The sequence below is a fragment of the Cavia porcellus genome, unplaced genomic scaffold (genome assembly GCF_034190915.1).
Source record: "Cavia porcellus strain 051 isolate PalLab524CR breed Dunkin Hartley unplaced genomic scaffold, mCavPor4.1 scaffold_7, whole genome shotgun sequence".
Classification (NCBI taxonomy): Eukaryota; Metazoa; Chordata; class Mammalia; order Rodentia; family Caviidae; genus Cavia; species Cavia porcellus.
In genome coordinates this window covers 95,307,925-95,326,721 of record NW_026947490.1, presented here as the reverse complement: position 1 = coordinate 95,326,721, position 18,797 = coordinate 95,307,925, and the positions used below count along the sequence as shown (strand labels likewise).

General features: G+C 49.1%; 2 long non-coding RNA genes across 3 annotated transcripts; one reads left to right on the top strand and one right to left on the bottom strand.

The window, feature by feature from the left end:
• Positions 1-1,664: 1,664 nt before the first annotated feature.
• On the bottom strand, positions 1,665-14,333 carry LOC134477065 (uncharacterized). 2 transcript variants are annotated; one of them, XR_010048982.1, is made up of 5 exons: positions 14,206-14,333; positions 6,929-6,964; positions 6,494-6,603; positions 5,358-5,584; positions 1,665-1,793 (listed from the first exon to the last, which is right to left on the bottom strand). It is a non-coding gene; the product is annotated as an uncharacterized LOC134477065 (long non-coding RNA). The 2 variants fall into 2 exon arrangements; XR_010048983.1 differs by lacking the exon at positions 6,929-6,964 and having other exon boundaries at positions 14,206-14,331.
• On the top strand, positions 5,540-14,420 carry LOC134477064 (uncharacterized). Its single transcript, XR_010048981.1, has 2 exons — positions 5,540-11,437; positions 13,149-14,420. It is a non-coding gene; the product is annotated as an uncharacterized LOC134477064 (long non-coding RNA).
• The last annotated feature ends 4,377 nt before the right edge of the window (positions 14,421-18,797 follow it).

Below are 18,797 nucleotides of genomic sequence, written 5' to 3'. Positions count from 1 at the left end.
CAGCCCTCCCCCTGGCTTGGTTTTGAGGCAGGGACCCGTTATGTAGCCAGGCTGGCCTTGAGCTCATTCTGATCCTCCCCCCTTGGCCTCCAAGTGCTGGGGTTACAGGTGCTCACCTGAAAAATTACAAGCAGTTTTTATATATTCTGGAACCGACTTCATCAGCGCTATGGTTTGCAAATAATTGCTCCCAGACTCCTGCCTTCGTTTCCTTTCTTCTCCTTTCCCCTCCCTCCTCCCGCCTTGGGTGTGCACACGCAGGGCTCCACACGAAGTGCCCAGGGTACACCCCACAACTGAGCTTCCCTGCGGCCCCTCAATGTCTTTTGGAAGATCTGGAATGTAGGGCCAAACCCTGCAACCAAGAAACTGGTTTTTGGGAGTTTTTTGGGTTTTTTTGTTTTGTTTTGGTACCAGGAATCGAACTCAGGGCCTCACTCTTGCCAGGTGGACACTGTGCTGCTGAGCTACGTCCCTGGTCCCTAAACCGAGAGACTTTGATGCTCTGTGGAGGAGCAGAGACAGAACCCTGGACCTCTGGAGTCTTCACCCCAGCTGTCACTGGGAGCCAACTGCTTATTCCTCGGAACCCTGAGCTCTCACGCACCCATGGGCACATTCTGCCCTCTGTTCGTCCTGGGCATGGGCTGCACCACGTGGGATCTGAGACCTGCGGGTTCCTGAGGTCTTCAGCAGCTTGCCACAATATGTAGACTGTATGTTTAGTTTTTGTTTTCTTGTCCCGGGATCAAGCCCAGGGCCTTCAACATTCTGGGCAAGTGTTCTCCCACTGAACTGGTCTCAGCCCTTTTTATTTTTTAGTTTTTGTCATTCTGAGACAGGGTTTCACTCTGCAGTTCAGGCTGACCTTGAACTCACTGTGTAACCCAGGCTGGCCTCAAACTTGCAGCGATCCTCCTGCCTCAGCCTCCTGAGTGTGGGAGTACAGCCATGCACCACCACACTCGGTTCCTTTCTGTTATTTTAAGACAAAATATGGCTAAATTGCCCAGACTATCTCCCAACTCAGATCCTCCTGCCACGCCCCCCAGATGCTGAGGTTGGAGGCACAGTCTAGAGCACCTGGCTTACAGGTGATTCTTAAAACTTTTACAGTAGCTGGGCATGGTGGCTCACGCCTGTAATCCCAGCACTCGGGAGGCTGAGGCAGGAGGATCGTTGCGGGTTCGAGACCAGCCTGAACTGCATAGAGACCCTGTCTCAAAAAGACCAAAAAGAAAAAAAAAAAAAACTTTTACAGTATGTGCCAGGTATGGTGGGAGACACCTAAACACTGGAGGCTAACCTAGGCTGCACAGCAAGACTCTGCCTCAAAAAAGCTAAACAAAATAATCCCTCCCAAAATAATGTTTATGGCATACCCATCACGGTACGGAACTGGATATAAGTTTTGGATTCATTTTAATGGCATATGTGGAACAAAGCACATTTACTGTTTGTACCCGAGTGTGGCCAAATCTTTCCCCTGTAAACTCCCCCAGCCCAGTGAACGCTGGCTGATCACTCGCTCTGGTTTTGCTCAGGATATTTCTCAAGGCATGCGCCAGGCAGCACTGGGCATGCGTGAGCACCCTCTCCCCTCCGCTTCCCTCCCCTCCCCCTCCCCCTTCCCCTCCCCCTCCCCCTCCCTCCTTTTTGAGATAGGGCCTTACCAGGTAGCCCTGGCTGGCTTCAAACTCACAATGGTCCTTCTGCCTCCAGCGTGCTGGAATTACAGGCATGCACCACCACACCCGGCTGAAGTATTTTGTATTTTGTGCAACTTTGTTGTCCTAAAAGCCATCAACAGAATAGAGTATGTAGTAAGGGAAAATCCTCTTGAACTTTACAAAACACTTTTTTCTTTATACTCATTAATCCGTGCTCAAGGAAGGATAAACTGGGACCCGGGATGTAGTCAACAGCACAGTGCCTGCCTGCAAACGGGAGGCTCTAAGTTCGATTCTTAGTACCAAAGAAAGGGTAAACTGAGGTTGGTGACAGATGCCAGCTACTAAGGAAGCTGAGGCAGGAGAATTACCAGTTAAACCCATGCTGGACCGCTTGTGATTTAACAAGATCCCGTTAATAAATAAATAAATGAACAGAAGAGCCTGGAGATTCAGCTTCATGTGAAGGACCTGAGTTTAATCCCCAGCACTGGGGAAGGGCAGCTGTAAATTTCATTTAACACAGTCAATTATGATACTGGGGTTGATTTGGGGTTTCTTTTAGACTTTCCCCCCTTGTCTGTCAGTATGAATGAGAGACAGTGAGGTGGCCCACTGTGGATAAAGTTTCTTTTTCTTTTTTAGAAAGTCTCTTTTTAAAATCCACTGAACATCCATTTTTCTCCCTAGTGTCCTACCTGCTGTCTCCTAATGATCAGAGGCTCCGTGACAGATCACCTGAGTGTGTGTCTAGCTGTTGCTAAGCATCGTGGTATTGACACCTTGGGCAAATATAGGTGCCTAAAAACATGTGTAGGAAGGAAAGCTTGCCCTGGTCCCCTCCCCTCTGCCTCATCTGGGTGAATGGTTCAGTGTTAAATCGTGTCATTGCTGCTAACAGAGCAAAACAGGCTTGACAGTCAAATTAGTGTATCCCATAATAATATAATGCAGCCTGCAAATTTTATATTTTTCTTTTACAAAAGTCATCACTAGTCTTTGTACCTGCACCTCGTAATGACTGAAACAGCCTGCATAGAAACATTTATTAAATTTTTACCCTCTAGCAATATAAAGCAGCAGCAAAAATATGGCCCCATTAATTATAATTTCTAAGTGCATCCATTCAAAACGAATGGCGTCTTTTTGTCCTGTCTCAAAAGTTAAAGTTTTTCCACTGGTTTTTAAAATTTCAAATCCCGGGGCTGGGGATTTAGCTCAGCGGCATAAGCACCTGCCTTGCAAGCAGGCAGTCGTGAGTTCGGTCCCCGGTACCGATAAAAACGAAAAAGACAAAAAAAAAAAATAAATAAAAATAAAAATAAAAAATAAAAAATAAAAAATAAAATTTCAAATCCCAATGGACGGCTTCAGCGGGATGACCCGCTACGAGCTTTACCTTTTTAAAGTGGTAGAAATACGGACAGCACTTTTCAGTTCTGTGTGATTCCTCTCCACATTTATATGGTAGATTAATCCACGAGGAGCAGCTCAGTTTTCTTAAAAGTGCCCATCAAAATTATCACAGAATGTTTATAGACTGAACATATCATTTGTTTACACAAATGGTAGCATAAATGTCTGTTTTTAGAAAGCTCCACCGTAAGCCTTTCCATACGATTGGATTCTTAAGCAAGGCTATCATTAGGAAATAAACCGCGTTCCCCCTTGGCGAGTCCTAATGAAGGCTTGCCAGCCCAAACGCTGTGTTTGAACACTTCTTCCCTCCGTAGCGTGTGCCCATCAGAAGGCGTTTTCGCTGTGAGTGTGTCAGATGTGCTATTTAGAACCCGGTTAACAAGCCAGGGAGGCAGGCAGAGGTGTCCCTTTCATATGCAAATTCCCAGCCCAGGTTTCTGCAGTGACACACGCCTGCTGGCCGCGTTATGCTCAACGTCCGCATTACACAACGGAGCACATGAAAAAGAAAACGTATTAAAACTGCATGGAGAAAGAAGAAGTCATGTTTCGGTGGCGGGAGGTGGCTCAGTGACAGCATCTGCCTGGCAGGCGCAAGCCTTGGGTTCCATTTCTGGTACCAAAAAAAAAAAAAAAAAAAAAAAGACTTATATTGATTTAATTAGAAAAAGAAATTAAAGAGTATGAAGCCAGAGGAGCCCTAGTTTAAAATGCACAGGATCACAAAATGCGCTCCGACGGCATGCGCGGAGTCCTCCCAGGGAGAGGCGGGGACGCAGGTCTTTCTCTCCGCTTGTCTCCAAGTTTGCTGCCTGGTCTTTTTTACTTTTTCTTTGTCTACAGATTGTGATTCCCCTGACCTGAAATCATCCACAGAGAAGAAAGAAACCAGGAAGAGCTCATGCCCTCTTTGCACTGAGTTCATGCCTTTGGTTCCCAGCATTTATGAAGTGTTATGATGTGCAGAGCAGTCTTAGGTACAAAAATGTACCACAGCATTTGCTGTCCTCCCTACCATACCCTGGGCTTCTTGGGCCCAAGGCACCTTTGACAGCAGTGGACTATGACAAATAGAAGTGAGCTGGGTTGAAACCCTTCTCTGTGCAATGTGTTGAGGTGCCTGGGATTGAGGCCAGGACCTGGCCTGTGCTAGCCAGGCGCCCCCACTGAGCCACCGTAGCTGGCTTCTTGTTCTTTTTTTTTTTTTTTTTTTTTTTTTGTCTTTTTCCTTTTTATCGGTACCGGGGATCGAACTCACGACTGCCTGCTTGCAAGGCAGGCACTTATGCCGCTGAGCTACAGACCCAGCGGCTCCTTGTTCTTAGAAACTGCTTGCTGCATTTGCCCTCTTGCTGCTAAAGTGGCTGCCAAGTCTCTGCACACTACGATTGTCACTGCAGTTGCTACTCAGAACATGCTGTTAAAGAATGTTTTTATAGCAGTGAAGCAAGCAAGTAACCTTGAGTAAAAGTGAGAGCAATGGATTGCCAACTGGAATTCACAGACAAGTTATAAAAGAGACATAGAGGCTTCCTTCACCTCACAGGTCCAAACACAGTGCGAAAGGTCGGGGAGGTAGGAGAGCTCACCCCACGGGGGCCACAGTCCGTCCTTGGTACTCAACTGCTTTGCCACCTGTTGGCACTCAGGAACAGTGTCCCTTACTCCCTGGTTGTCGCTGAGAACATCGTGGCACCCTCTGCCTTGGGACCTGTTTCCCTTTCTAGCCGTAGTGGTTTGTGCAATGGTCGCCACTTCTGGCACTGGTTGTGCCTCTGGAACCAACGAACAAGGATCAAGGAACCTCTGGATTTCAAAAGCAACGTTTAGAAGATGACTGACAGGTGTAAAGCTCGCTGTCTGAAAAGTTACTGGTGTGGATGGGAATGGTATGCACACAGTGTGGCCAGGAGATTGCCTGTACCAAAATCAGGGCTAGATGGTAGACCCGGGATCTCCTTAGGTAAGGCCCAAGAATCTACTGTCGTGTGTGTGCTGAGGGTTGACCCCTGGCAGCGCTGAGCTGCCTCCTCAGTCTGTATTTCTTGAGCCAAGGTCTTGCTAAATTGTCAAACTGCATCAAATTTGTACTCTACAGCCCAAGTAGCTGGCATGATAGCTGTTGTGCAAGCACCTCTGGCCTTTCAAGAGACAGGGTCTCGGCTGGGGAATTAGCTCCGTAGCATAAGCACCTGCCTGGCAAGTGTGAGGTCATGAGTTTGATCCCAGGACTAAAAGAGAGAGAGACAGAGAGAAAATGGGTCTTACCAGGGTCTCATTCTGGAGCTGGCCTCCAGCTCCTGGGCCCCCGCAGCTCTCCTGCCTCAGCGAGCTGAGTAGCTAGACTACAGGCGGTCCACACAGGCTCAAGGGTCTGCAGTGTCTTGAGGCCTCGGGCAGTTCTCCTGCGGACTCCAGGGTTGGATCCACCGGAGGATGATAAGCTTCTAAGGCTCCTCCGACGTCTGACTCTTCATGGGGCAGCAACAGACATCCTGGAAGTAAGACAGATTCCAGGTAGAAGAGAACACTTACATGTGAGCTGGGAAAAACCTGTGTCCCGCGGAAAACAGAGAGGGAAAGAGGATAAAATGTGTAGTGAATGAAAACCGTAGCAGGAAAAGGCAGAAAGCAGCACATTGAAGTGAAGCAGTGAAGTTCAGCTAGCGCCATCGCAGCCCCGAAGCAGGCAGCCTGAGCCGAGGCCAGCCAAGACCGCGCCGGATCTGTGTCAGGGATTTTTAGGTTTTTTTGTACCTGAGATCAAACTCACAACCTTGCACTTGCCAGGAAGGTGCTGATGCCACTGAGCTTAATCCCCAGCCCCGATCTGTTTTTTTTCTAAATTTTTTATTATTTTGAAGGTAGTAAAATGCAACAGGACAAGACGGAACAAAGCCAACCTAGGCCGTGCAGTGAAATCGGTACAGAACTTCACAGCAGGTTACCGGGATCACAGTAATAGGTGTCACAGTAGATCTTGTTATGTTCACAATAGTTGTTCTTTCAATCAGGGATAGAAAAATCAAATGAAATACAGAACACTATAGAACTTATCAAAGTAGAATATTGAATAGAGCAATACCATTAATCAGAACAAAACAAAACAGTGATAAAAATATTTGCCTTCAAAGAGATGGTAGAAGGATATTTGCAGGGCTGGAGATTTAGCTCGGCGGCATAAGTACCTGCCTTGCAAGCAGGCAGTCGTGAGTTCGATCCCCGGTACCGATAAAAATGAAAAAGACCAAAAAAAAAAAAAAAAAAAAAAAAAAAGAAGGATATTTGCTATATTGCATATGGTCATCTTCCCAAGAGATGCTCAGATCTCTGGGTCCCATTTGCTAATGGTGGGGGAGGGGTGGGATGTTTGATTCTCAGCCCTCGTGCTCACTACCGCTTACCAGGGGGGTGAGTGGGTTGCTTGGTTTCCCAGCACCCTAAGTTCCAACATGGTGCAGATCTCAAGAGTTGCTGGTGGTTCTTCCCCTGGGGCGGCCACAGCCTACCCAATCTGTTTTGAAGAGATAATAAATACATTCTTAAAAACCAGACATTAAGAATGGACACAGTCAAGCAAACCTGAAATCCCAGCACTCAGGAGGCTGAGGCAGGAGGATCTATGCAAGTTTGAGGCTAACCTGGGCTACATACTAAGTTCAAGGCCATCTTGAACTGCACAGTGAGATCCTGTCTAAAAAAAGGACATTCACATTGGGTTAAACAGATCCAGTAATAAGTTACCTAAAACATAAACATAAGTAAAAATGACACAGAAATTTTTCTTTTTGTACTGGGGATTGAACTCACGACCTCCCACTTGCCAGGCAGGTACTTACATCGCTGAGCTAAATCCCTGGCCTGACACAGAAAATCTGAAAATAAAAATGAGAGAAAACATTAGAACATTTGAACCAAAAAGAGGAGGAAAAGATCTTAATACCTGACGAGACAGATCATAAGACAAAAACAAATCATAAAGGACAAAGAGGAGCACATTGCTGATGAGCAGAACAGCAAGAAGATAAAACCAGCCAACAAGGAGGAAAAAAAGGAGGAAATAAAACCATCAAAACCGTGGCTGCGGGCTGGGGATGCAGTTCAGCGGCCCAAGTGCCTGCCTGGCAAGTTCTAGGTTATGAGTTTGATCCTCAATGCCAAAAAAATGTGGCTGAATTCTGGGCAAGAAATCAAACACCTCCAATCCCAGCAGTCAGAAGACTGAGGCGGAAAGATCAGGAGTTGAGGCCAGCCTGGGCCCTCATACCAGATTTAAGAGCCAGGCGTGATGCCACACGCCTGCCATCCCAACACTTGGGAGGTTTGAGGCCAGCCTGAAGCACACAGCGAAACCTCATCTCAAAAAGACAAAAAAAAAAAAAAAAGGAAATTAAATCAAGCATTCATAAAATGTATATACATTGAAAGTTTTAGTAGCACACATAAGTTAAATGAGGTACTTTGTAACCAAAGAATTGTTCAATTAGCCATTTGATTAAATAATGAAAATATCAATGTTTGATCTATAAAAATGATCATTTCATATTATACAATCTATAGCTTACATGTTTTTGTTTTTGAAACAGGGTCTTGCTATGCAGTTCAGGCTGGCCTTGGGCTTACTTTGTAGCCCAGGCTGGCCTGGAACTCACAATGATCTTTCTGCCTCAGCCTCCCGAGTGCTGGGATTACAGGCGTGAGCCACCACACCTGGCTTTGTTTTTGTTTTTGAGGCAGGATCTCACTATATAACCCAATCTGGCCCTGAACTCACTTTGTAGCCTACGCTGGCCTCAAATTTGTGGCAATCCTCTTGCCTCAGCCTCCTGAGTGTTGAGATTACCACCATGTGCCCACCATGCCCAATTTATGACTTATTTGTTGAAGGCATTAAATTAACTATAGGATATCAGATAATTAGCACAATATCTAAGTTGGTCTCCGTTTTTTTTTGGCCAATAAAAGTTTTTTGTCTACTAAAAATAGTTGTTTCAGTTGTTAGTGACTATCAACTAATATCAGAAAACTGCACAGGACATGACGTGTAGGGTCACGGTGCCTGTTGGCCTGACCACAGGACCACCCATGTAGGCCTGCACCTCACCGCTCAGTGCTGAGGAATTCTGGGTGCCCCACCGCCCAGGCTGGACTTGTGCCAGACTCCGTTGTGATTTGATGCCACCTGGTGGTAGTGGCGGACCCATTTTTAATACCAGGAGACAATTCTGAGTCCAGCAGCAACAGCCCGGGAGCACGGGTGACTGGCAGTGACCCTGCGAGCTGGCCACATCCAGGGCAGGGCAGGAGGCACCAGAGGCCCAGCCTCCCCAGTCTTCCTGGGAGCTCAGGGGCCTCTGCCCAGCTCTCACGGCCTTGGTGTCTACTCTATGCACCACAAAAATGGAATTCTAACCCCATCCCAGCCCCCAGGGGTACCTGCCCTGCCAGACGGCAAGGGCACAGGCCACACAAAGTGGAAAAATTCAGCCCACTGAAGATGAGTCCTACGGTGTGAAAGCCACGGAGTTTTAAATCAGCGTTTCATAAAATTGCCTTTGTGAGTGATCCCTGGCGGCTCAGCAGACTGGGAAATTCTTGGTTACATTTCAGGGTGCACTGGGTGGGGCACCTGATCTGCTACTGTTGCCCCCCACAAACCCCTCGGAAAGCCCCTTCAGGGCTGCCCAGGGAAGCGGTCAGGTAGCAGGTACTATGTTTCTGTGTCTCTGTGCCCAACCCTCTTCTGGGCAGCGCGGCCCCTTGATTTACCCCTGGAGCGAGGTGGACTGAGGTAGCTGCAGCTTTTGGAGCAGGGTCTTGGTGGCTTTGTGTGCCGTGAAAGTGCTAAGCACCAGGGTGCTGGTGGCAGGCCAGGCTGCAGGGAGGCCTCAATGCCACCGCCTTCCCCAGGGCTCGCGAAGGGCTATTCTCCTCTCTAAGCACCAGCTGCCCTGCTCACAACGTGCTTCTCCTGGCTTTGTGGCTCAGAACCTTACCCAGCCCCTCCACACCCTGCTCGGCCTCGCAGGAACCTCTCCTCTGGGGCTGCCTCCTCCGTACTCCAGTTTCCGAGCTCTGATGGATTCCTCAGCCCTGGAGGACAGGGACATCGCTTACCCGTTTGTTTCTTGGTTTGAGACAGGCTCAGCGCAGAGTCAGCCCACCTTGAACCCACTGTGTAGCCCAGTCTGGGCTTGAACTCACGATCCTCCTGCTTCAGCCTCCCAAATGCTGGAATGATGGGTCTGTACTGACGTGTGTGGTGTTTATCCGTTTCTTACTGTGATGACATAGTCTACGTCCACGTCTTCTGACGATAATTAAATTAAGGACAACGGAAGTAGACAGGAGGATTGTTTGTCAGGAAGAGAGGAGACAGTCACATTGTTAGGGAGGGGACCCAGAAGTGGCTGCTGCCTTGGGGACTCTGAGTCTCCAAGCCTCGTTATGTAGCCCAGGCTGGCTTCGAACTCACAGTGATGCTGTTTCCACCACTCAAGCGCTGAGACCACAGTCGTGCCCACCACACCCTGCTGCTCTAGGTTTATAACCAGAGCTGGGAGGCTTCTGAGGAAACCAGAGGTGGGGACCAGAGTCGCCCAGCATCACCCCAGCAGCAGAGTCTCGGCAGCACACACAGGGCCCACACACATGCCCAGCTCCAGGGGCTCACTTCGTCTGCCAGGACCCTGGACCCAGGAATGCAGGAGCCCTCTCGGGGCACTAGGTCTCTAAAAGGCTTGCGAGCACCAGTGTAGATGACGGACAACCTAGAGGACTAGGAAATGGGCACGAGAGGAGTCAAGGCACATAGCAAGCACCTGTACCTCTGCGGGTGCCTCTTAGCCTCTGTCCTATGCAAGTGGCCCATTGAAAGGACAAAATATTTATTCCAAGGATGTGGAGAAAAAAAAAGAAAGAAAGGACAAAATAGCCAGGTGTGGTGGTGCACGCCTGTAATCCCAGCACTCAGGGGCTGAGGCAGGAGGATTGTTGTGAGTTCGAGACCAGCCTGGGCTACAAGGTGAGCCCAAGGCCAGCCTGACTGCATAGTGAGACCCTGTCTCAAAAAGACAAAAATAAATAAATACATAAAAGAATAAAGTGAGCTTTCCAGACAGATCAGAGCAGAAGTTGTCAGAGGTTTACTATCACCTTGCTGGTCACCTCCCTTGTTATAACCCTGGACTTCATTGCTTTCTGGTTCTTGGCAACCCGTGCTTCTGACCAAAAACCTGGACTCTAACTCCAGAATTCTCCAGAAGAGAATTCAGCATGTAAGCCAGGCGTGGTGGTTCATGCCTGTAATCACATCACTCAGGAGGCTGAGGCAGGAGGATCATTGCGAGTTCGAGACTAACCTGGGCTACAAAGTGAGCTCAAGGCCAGCCTGAACTACATAGCTCGAGACCCTGTCAAAAAAGACAAAAAAAAAAAAAAAAAAAAATAGAGAATTCGGCATGTACTAGATGTTTGAGACTTGGAGAATCACAACACAAAACTGGTCTAAACTAAACCAAAACTTTCGAGTTTCTCCCGTTTCTCCTGATGCTGTTAGTTGCTTTTTAAAAATGTTTTTGATTTTACTGGAGAAGGGAGACTAATGAACTTAAAATGTCTCATGTAAACCACTGAGACAGAAAGGAAGCAGGTGAGTGTGGATTATCGGATTCCTCCGGCCTGAACCCGACGGGTTCCAAAGGTTAGTTGCCCGCCTTGCTCTCTGCTGATTACACAGGTCAGGAGGGTAATCGAGTCATTTATTTGAACCATTTTCTCCCAGTGTGTTTCTAACATATTTGCCCCAATCCTGGCCACTAAGTCAGTGCTGCACTGAGACCAGCTTCTGTCTCCCATCACCAAAGAAATGGTGAACAAAGGTAATTTCCATGCCCTTCTGCCCCCAAATCTGTCACGTTCCGGAGCACAGCGCTTTAAACCTCAGTGAAAACCTACGCGCCGGAGGGCTCAGTAATAACCAGGACGTCTGTTTATCATTAACTCAGTGAATAAACCCTCCAAGGTACTAAACGCCTTTTGGAGGAGCACCTTATTCTGTGTCTTTTCAAGAGCTTGTCACCAGAGGCAGTGTTGCCTAGTGGTGAGCTTAGCAGACAGCTTCCAGGTTCTTCTTCGGGACACTCAGAGAATTACAACCCAACTGATAGCTACATGGATGGAGGGTCACGGCAAGTGGTGCTTAGGGCAAACCTGCGCCAGGAAAAGACAGGGCATGAACGGAAAACAGGGCCAGGGACAGGAGAGCAAGAGCATCGTGCACAGGTGACTGGCACAGGTGACTGCACACAGCGCTGGACCCGGCCACAGCCGGCTTCTGGAATTTACTGGTATGCAGCCCAGCCTCCAGATGTGATTGACAGAATGACTGACAGGGTCCTGATTCATCTCGGGGCGGTGGGCACATTCCTGTCCAGAATTCACTCTGGTCTTAATTATATGCATGGTGTATATGGCAGTATTCATCTGTGCATGAGGTTTGAGTAGGATGCAATGCTGGGATCCAACTCATATGATGCCTAGGGCATCAGAACCCTCAAGTTATTTGTGATTTTGACCTCTCTTAGGACAGTAGAAGAAATCATGACTGCAAGGTGCGGTTTAAAATTAAACCGATGCAGTGCTGGGTGTGGTGTGCATCCCTGTCAGCCCAGCACCTGGGAGGCTGGGGCAGGAGGATTGTCCAGAGTTCAGAACCAGCCCGAGCTACATAGTGAGTCTGAGGAATGGGCTCCCATCACAAACAAACAAACAGATTACATGGGGGAAGGGAGCGGCTCCCTTAGTGCTCCTGTTCCTAACTGTACTACTGTAGGAGCAGGGCACTGCCTAGCATGCCCGAGACCCCGAGTCCAACACCAAGAAGGATGAGAAAAATACCTGTGAGTGAATTCAGAAATTGTCCATGCAGAATCAAGAAAACAAGGTATTTTACTAGGAGAAGCAAAAGTTATATCATAATACGCTATGAAGTTGATGCCATGTGAAATAAAATGAAACCATTGGTTAATTGGCTGAATTGAGATTTCTTTCCTCAAAAATTTTTTCCTCAGGGGCTGGGGATTTAGCTCAGCGGCATAAGCGCCTGCCTTGCAAGCAGGCAGTTGTGAGTTCGATCCCCAGTACCGATAAAAAGGAAAAAGACAAAAAAAAAACCATTTTTTTTCCCTAGTAGCTGGGTGTGGCAGCACACACTTGTAATTCCAGCATTTGGGAGACTGAGGCAAAAGGATCACCACGAGTTCAAGGTCACCCGGGCTGCATAGTGAGACTTTATGACACAGACACACAGACCGCAAACCATTTTCCTAGGCTTCCTTGGGGTTACAGTGTGTAAAAATCCACAAAATTTTATCTCCACTTAATCTTTCCACCAACTATGTGGGCAATATGTATATATTTATATATACATATTTAAATATATATATATATATATATTTTTTTTTTTTTTTAAACACTAATCTGTCCTTTGATTGTCCTGCCTGCAGGCAGACATGTCCCCCTGGCTTACTGTCCTGGTGAGGGGATACATGGGGCTGAGTGTGGCCACAGCCCTCAAGCTTTTGTTTCTAAATGCTTAGGGCTCAGCAGGGATGGGTCTTGTGCCTTAAGCAAGTGTGCCAGACAGAAACAGTCACCCTGGCTGGATGGCAGGCAGAGCAGGGTCCTGGCAGCTCCCCCAAGCTGCTGGGCAGGGCAGGGCTGTGCCTGGGGAAAGGTGGCTGTGAGCTGCCACGGTCCCCTGTCCCCTGTCTCAATGGGAGACTTGCGGGCCAGGTAAGGCCTGCTCGAACCTTGTGAATTTCTGTCATTTCATAATTAAAATCTGGGCAATTTGGGCTCGGACTGAAGCTCAGTGTAGGGAGTACACAGACATGCACCAGGTCCCGGATTTGATCTGCAGGACCAAAAATAAGTTTTTAAAAATCTAGGTGATTTTACCTAGCAATATGCATTTCTGCTTCTCTTGAGTATGGCAGATTTGGCTCTCCCGGGTTTATCCTGGGTTTACTTACATAAGTCTGTTCTTCCTGACTATAGTGATGCACTTGAAGTTGAACGCTTAAGAAGGGAAGAGATTTCTGGAGGCTGGAAGCCCAAGATCATGCAGCCCCGTTTGTAACTCCGGCATTCAGGAGGCTGAAGCAGGAGAATCACCATGAATTCAAGACTACATAGGACTACACAGGAAAACAGTCCCTCAAGAACTAACTCAGTTCCCACAAAACTCCCTTAATCCTCCCTGAGGGTGCCTCTCTCCAGTGACCAGAGAGACTGTTCTCCTTCTAGGCTCCAACTCTTGACGTCATCACAGTGGGGACGGACTTGCAATGCGTGAACCTTTGGGGACAAACTTAAGCAACATCTGAACACAGCAGGAATAAACTCTGGATGCCGCCATCCCGCCTGCTCTGAGTCCAAGGGTTGGCTGCCACTCATCAAAGTACTCGCGCTGCTGTTTTCCAGACAGTAGAGGAAAGTTCCTATTGTTTGTTTTTGTTTTGTTTTGTTTTTTTATATGTACCGGGGATCGAACTCGAGATGGCCTGCTTGCGAGGCAGGTGTTTATGCCGCTGAGCTAAATCCCCAGCTCCTTGTTTGTTGTTTTTTTGGACAGGATCTCACTTCGTGGTTCAGCCTGGCCTCAAACTCTCGATGGAGCCCATGCTGACCTCCAAATTCAATGTAATCTTCCTGCTTCAGCCTCTGAGTGCTGGGATTATAGATGTGCGCCACCAGGGCCAGCAGGAATGCTTCTCTTTACCTAAGATTTTTTCCACCCATGTAGAAACAAAAGACAGACTGACAGGACTAGGGATGTGGCTCAGTGGTAGGACACTGGCCTCACACGTCTGCAGCCCTGGGTTTGAACCCCAGCACTACAAGGAACAAATGAAAGAAGACGGACTGGCCTGATAGCTCGAGTTGCAGCGTGAGGGCTGGCCTGGGGGCTCTCTGCAGAGAGGATGGTCCGGCGTCTGTCCTTCTCCCTGTCCCCTGCCTGTGGCAGTGGGGCGCAGGGCGCTGAGGACAGACACCTCCGGGGAGAGCCAGGCTGCCAGGGCCCTGCAAGGTGCGGTCCCCAGAAGTCCCTTACCTTGAGCCTCCGAAAGGATACCATGAAGTGGAAAGTAAGTTACAAACGGGCCGATTAGCCTGCGTGCTTTTACTGCTAAACCCGAAGCCTTTGGGGTTTGCACGTGTGCATGAGCAGGAAAAACTGTCCAGCCCTAACTGCCATGCGGGTGGGCTGGTTATTTGACCAGTTCCCTGGCCTCCTGTGTAACCAATAAAAGTAACGGCTCTCCTTTACTGACCTTGCCCCATGCCAACCTCTGCACAGGCTGCGCCGAGGGCCGCCCTGCTAACCGCCCTGGGTGGGGCGCCCTGCTCTCCAGCAGGAAGCGAGCACAGAGCTTAGACAGCTTCTGCAAGCCGCACTCAGGCCTCGTGGGCACCTGGGCCCAGACCAAGTCGGCCTGATTTCCTGCTGCTGGGCCGAGCGGCCACCAAGGGCAGCAGGTCGGCCACCCGAGCTGGGGCAGGCTGGAAGGACACAGAAGAAGGGACACAAACGGCCAAGCCCACAGGGGCAGCATAGAGAGACTAGTGGCAGCTCTGCAGCTCTTGGTGTGTATCAGGCTTGCAGTAATTAGGTGTAATCTGGGCGTGGTGGTGCACCCACGCCTGCAATTCCAGCCTTTGGGAGGCCGAGCCAAAAGGATGGCGGAGAGTTCAAGGCCAGCCTGTGCTGCACAGTGAATTCCAGAACACCCTAGACACACAGAGACCCTGTCTCAAAATACTAAAATAAATTTTTTAAAAAAGGAAAAAACGAGAAAAATATGAACAGAAAAGTGATATTGGGGAGGCTGGGGATTTAGCTCAGTGGCATAAGTACCTGCCTTGCAAGCAGGCGGTCGTGAGTTCGATCCCCGGTACCGAAAAAAGGAAAAAGACAAAAAAAAAAAAAAGTGATACTGGGGTGACAGAAAAGTCTGGCTTTGAGATTTTTAAAAATGTGCACCCCCTCCCAGGCCCCACTCATTGGTTCTCTGGATGAGAGTGATTGACAAGCCGCTGAGCCACCTGGGGCACCAGGACAGCCGTGTCTCTCCCAGAATCCACTGATTCAATCATACACACGTGAGACCCGGTCTCTTGGTGTGACTCCCTGCTAAGTGCCAGGCGGGGGAAAAGGCTACTGGTGGCCAGGCCTCAAAACCTAGCAGGCATGCCTCTGCTCTGGAGGTTTGGGATTTCCTGGGTCTCGGCTATTTTTATCTCTGCTGTCTTTATTTCTGCAGTGGGAGGAGCACTGGCCCCGGGGTGAGGCCCAAATCCAGGTAGGTGAAGGGGAACGGTCTCCGGGCCCAGTGGGGCTGCTACCTGTGCTAGTTCTGGGCTGGAGCCTGGTGCCGTCCCAACGCCGAGTCACGCCTCAGCTCTTCTCCTGTCTCCTTCTTCTTCCTCTTCTTTTTGCTTTTCCTCGTTTTTTTTTTTTTTTTTTTTTTTTGGAACCAGGGATCAAACTCACAACCTCACACTTGCTGGGCGGGCGCTTAGGCCGCTGAGCTAAACCCCCAGCCCTTCCTCCTCCTTTTTTGAGACAAGGTCTTTTCTGAAGGTCAGGCAGGCTGTGAGCTCTCTTTCTAGCCCAGGCTGGTCTCGAATTTGCAGCCATCCTCCTGCCTCAGCCTCTGAAGTGCTGGGGTGACAGCTGGAGTCACCACGCCCGGCTCCTTCTTTTCTTTGAGACAGGCTTTTACCGTGTAGTTCAGGCTAGCCCTGAGCACACAATGTAGCTGGACTGACCTTGGACTCGCTGATTATCCTGCCTCAACCTCTGGAGAGCTGGGATTATAGGTGTTTGCCACACACCCAGCTGCTTTCACTTTTTGAGACCAAATGTCATTAAATTGTCCAAACTAGCCTCCAGTTTGTCTTGGCCGATTCTTTGCTCAGGATAAAAAGGGACTCAGCTGCCTGAGTACCTGGGATTATAGGTGTGGGCCACTTTGATTTTGGCTCTTTAAAGCCGACCTGATAATTCTGTTTGTAGTCTTAAGAAGGGAAAAAGGCCTCAAAAGCAGTAGATATTCACAGGAAGAGGTAGAATTGAGAACCACACAAATGTATGAGAGAGGGCTGGGGATTTAGCTCAGCGGCATAAGCGCCTGCCTTGCAAGCAGGCGGTTGTGAATTCGATCCCCGGTACTGATAAAAAAAAAAAATGTATAAGAGAAAGACCAACAGTCCCAATTTTCTCCTACGGTCCTGTAGTGTTACTGGGTGTTAGCATCTCATTCTAGAAGTAGTTTCTAGGTTCTTTCTGGCCTAGGCAAATAATTGGTCATCGAGACAAGTACAAACAGTGGTAAGGTTTTACATTTATTAAAGATAGGCAAAGAAAGAAACCCACAAAAAACCGCAAGCTCTGCAGAGCAAGTTTGGGCCAAGTAACACTGTAAAAGCAGCCCAGCCCACGGGGTAAGAGCGGCCACCCCGTCATAGCTCCTGCCCCTCGGCCTGGCACTGGGCATCCCACAGCCAGTCTGCTCGGGACGTCCGTGCAAAGTTTGGGGATTGTTCTGCACATGCGTCCTGGAATTTGTGATCAATAGAGCCTTCCTACTTCCCTAGCTAGTCTGCCATGGCCAGGTCTCCTGCCTCAGTTTCCCCTGAGACACACATACCCCATAGTTCATCATGGGACGCTGAGGGGGTGGACTTCTCTCACTTCGTGTAGCCTTTCCCTGCAGAAAGTGGGTGCGGGCTGTGCCTACCGGGGACCGTGTGCTCTCCACCTGCCTTGGGGTGTTGTGGCTCACTGAGTGGCCGAGGAAAAAGAAATCTGTCAGAAGACAACGAGAAAAGAGAGGTGCGTTGAGTGTGGAGTGGGAATGCAGGGCCCAAACATGAGCTCAGATTTCCATGCTCCCGGTGAGGGAACAAGCATGGAGAAGAGGGGTGTTGGCTACATTACAGAGAGCCCGAGAACTGTGGCCTGAGCAGGGGTATCCACAGTATGGGTCAATGATAAAGCAGGAGCCTTAACCTGGGTACCAGTTTACACGATGGTGAATCAGCCAGCACGGTGCACACGACTACCATCCCAGCACTCAGGAGGCTGAGGCAGGAGGATCATCATGAGTTTGAGGCCAGCCTGAACTGCATAGCAAGACCCTGTCTCAAAAAACAAAGCTAACTAACTGAATGAATGGATGGATGAACTGTGGTGAATTGAGGTTATTAGTGACTTGACTTACCTATATCCAGAACGGCACTGGAGTCGCTTTTTGAAGCAGCAGCCCAGGGCTTCGAGAGGTTTATAGGAGGAACTTTCTTCCTAGTCTGTGAAAATTCTAGTGACCACTGTCCAGGTGAGGTTTTTATAGCTTTCCACTGCATTCCTTGAGGAAGGACCTTGGTTCTCTTGCTCAGAGACTGGCAATCAAAAAGGCCAGGGTCTGAAGAGGCTGTCAGAGTGCCCGTGTTGCCAGGCACCAGCCTGTATTCCCAGCGCTCAAGAGGCTGAGGCAGGAGGAGGATTGCTGAGAGTTTGAGGCCACCTTTCCTACATAGTGAGTTCAAGGCCAGCCTGGGCTGCCTAGTAGTATCCAGTCTCAAAAATGTGTCCTTTCCTCTCTATGAGCCTTTTGGTTTCTTAGATTTAGACATGTCTCTTTGGCGTCCCTTACAATGAATGACAGCAATCTGCCTGAGAAAATAGACTGCCTCAGGAGGGGTGGAGTTCCCTGCCTGTGCTTTATGGATGATGATTACTTAGAAGCCCCTCTCACTTTGGATTGCTGCATGGTCACGGAGCACCAGAAAGGGACATTTAGGGTCTGTGGTGGGTTGAAAACCAATGGTCAGCTTAAACACCGGCTGAACTCAATCCGCGTGGTGCTGAGTGTGGATGGCCCACCCGAGGGCTGCTGCCAGCATAGAAAGGAGACCCGCAGAGGTACAGGTGTTGTTCTTTGGTGCCATTGGTTCTCCTGTTGCTGTGGGTTCTCCTGGCGGAGGCCGTCCAGCTTGTTTCCTATCAGCTTGTGTGTTATCATCAGAGGAGCTTGGGGCCTTACTGTCAGAGAATGGCTGCGGTTCATTTTGGGGGGGCTCCCGTCCTTCCGTTCCTGCTTCCCGGCTCCGATGTGTGCTGTTCAGTCTCCTGGAGAAGCTTGTCACGATGGCTTCCTGATGGGAACTCGGCTGTCCTCATTTTCAGAGGGGCTCAGGACCTCCGTGTGGCTGAGGGTGGCTGTGGCATTTTCCGGGGAGCTCTAGTCCTTCCTTTGAGCATTGCTTCCTGGCTGCAGTGCAAAGCCCTCCACCTGCTGGCACAGCTCCTTCATTCTGCTGGCACAGACTTTCTAGCTTCCACTGCTGACCTTTGGGCCTTTCCAGCACAGATCATTGAAATCTAAGGCTCTGAGTCTTAGCTGGACTCATGCAGGACCAGGCCCTCAGCTGGATTCCTTAAGCTTAGCATGTGGACAGATTTTCTGCACTGTCATTGTATCGGACTCCTTGGGTGACCATTATAAATAATACTGCAAATTGTGTGTCCTGTATGTAATCGTTTTCCTTGCAACCCCTGACTACCACAGTCTCTACAGATACTTTACTTCTTGACTTTTCCTAATATCAATGCCCAAGTAAAAGGTGCGAGCTCTGCTTTTT